Source organism: Cryptomeria japonica, chromosome 3 (genome assembly GCF_030272615.1).
Source record: "Cryptomeria japonica chromosome 3, Sugi_1.0, whole genome shotgun sequence".
Lineage (NCBI taxonomy): Eukaryota > Viridiplantae > Streptophyta > Pinopsida > Cupressales > Cupressaceae > Cryptomeria > Cryptomeria japonica.
The window spans coordinates 942,017,334-942,019,472 of record NC_081407.1 but is presented as its reverse complement, the minus strand read 5'-3'; the positions used below and the strand labels follow the sequence as shown (position 1 = coordinate 942,019,472).

Below are 2,139 nucleotides of genomic sequence, written 5' to 3'. Positions count from 1 at the left end.
CTTAAAAAAAGGAAGGATTAGACATATGAATGATAAAGCTATGGACTGAATTTGTAAAAGTCTCCACTTTATCATTTAAACCATTTAGCGAATCTATTATTGCAAGCACCACCAACAAATAAAGCTATTTTTTCAATGGCTTTTTAGTCCAGCACAAAAGTAATTAAACAAAAAGCATTTGGAATATCTAATTTTACTTTACAGCATTTGCAGATTTTATTGGACAAGAAATGTCATCCAAGTATTGATGTGGCATGCAGATTTTATTGGACAAGAAATGTCATCCAAGTATGGGCTCCTCCTAACTGGTGTGAGCTGAGCTCTGCCTATGATAATGGTCGAGTTGGAGCTCACACCAGTGGAGGACTCCATACAAACTGGAATGGAGGGGCCTTCCTTTTATTCTAACCTCATTTTCAAGCTTATCATGATGAAAGAGTGAGTGCAAAGGAGACTGGCCTTGTAATTACAGATTGGAATGGCCTTGTATTGGTGATGTTGTATTGTACTTTTATTAACTGTGAATATGGTATTTATCTATATATTTCTTGAAAATGTGTTATGCAACCTTAAATGTTTTATTTGGTTGATATATTGTTTTTAATTTTTTTTCTAATCGTGTGGACTCTACTATAGATAGGATTAAAGAGTTGCAGGATTTTTACAGAGCAGCCTTGTTCAGCAACAGGATGACATTCAACAAAGCTAGCCGCTGGGCCTGGCAAACAAAATAATGAAGAAGAAATATGTAAATATGGGCTGGATAATTTGCTGTAAAACTTTGTTCAAGCAGATTGTTAGATCTTTCTTAGCACGTTGCTTAAAAGACAGCCCTGTCTAGTGTTTGTCTGCTATAGATGGCGATAGGATTTTGACAGAGCAGCCTTGTTCAGTAGGGGAAGGAGACTCTTAGATATTTTATAGATTTTCTTACAATTTTTTGTATCTTTTTTATAAATTTTGTATATAAATATTTTTTCCATTAATTGTTGGTTTGTTTATTTACATTTCATTTAACATGTAACCAAAGTTTTTTATTTCTAAATAAAAGCTATGAGCTTATATTTGTATTGGAGAATAAACCAGTTACAATTGTGTATAATATTTTCACGAGTAAAAGTATGATTTAATCATAGATTTACAGCCTATAGGAATAACAATGATAATTATAGATATTTGAACAAAAATAGGTTGAAACCCAGAGATAAATTCTAATATAAGCATGTGAATCCAGTTATAGAGATTCCAAAATCTAGACTGGAGTATTGATACTCAAATGAACCCTGAACACCTGAGACACCATCCTCAATTTCCATTGTGGCTATACGTTGACAAGGATAAGGCAAATGAACTTTGTGGTTGAGGAAGAGAATGAATACATCTGTCAAAGAATGCATCACCCACATCTGTTTTGTAAGCCTTTAACAGCACCCTCTCATCTTGATTGAAGAGGGCTCTTTTCAGGGCAATCCGTTATTGCACTGTGAAAAGTCATACCTGGAATGAGGGAGTCTTTGACATAGTTAGCTACCAACTAACATATAAGGTCCGTGGTGTTCCAGGATGCATGCAAATTACATGACAAAATATCTAAAGATATTAGTTTTAATGATATTGATGATTTTGTCAAGGTCTTGGTATAGATGATGTTGATATGTGTGAATATGTTTTTTTATTTTACAGGTAATATGGTGGATGTATGTATTTAAGCACTTAGATTTATTATGAAATATTATGGTTAATCACATTTTAAAAGGCTAATAAAATGGCACCTGCTTTAAAATTAGTTAGATTTGATAGGTTTTATAAGTAGCATAAAAACAATTAAATAATATAGTAATTTAATGAGCATAAACTCCATTAAATAATAGAAAAAGTTTAAATTTTGTTAGTGACCTTAATGTTTGTGGTGGGTTTGGAGCTCTAAAGTACTTACCTCCTTTTGTTTTGGTGGCAGATTTATAGTTTAATGTTTATCTATTTTGAGTTTTTGGTGTCATATTTCATATGAGACTCTAGTGGATGAACTCCAAATTTCGTTTTATATAGTGATTCAAACTATGATCTTAGTCATTGGAAATGTTGTTTGTTCTAGGTACTTTTTTCCATTGATTGATTAATCTTTAACAAAATTTAGAT

At 32.1% G+C, this 2,139-nt stretch overlaps 1 long non-coding RNA gene across 1 annotated transcript; it reads left to right on the top strand.

Annotated features, from left to right (window-relative positions):
- The first annotated feature begins 279 nt into the window (after positions 1-279).
- Positions 280-1,630, top strand: LOC131072932 (uncharacterized). Its single transcript, XR_009112784.2, has 2 exons — positions 280-529; positions 637-1,630. It is a non-coding gene; the product is annotated as an uncharacterized LOC131072932 (long non-coding RNA).
- Positions 1,631-2,139: the final 509 nt, after the last annotated feature.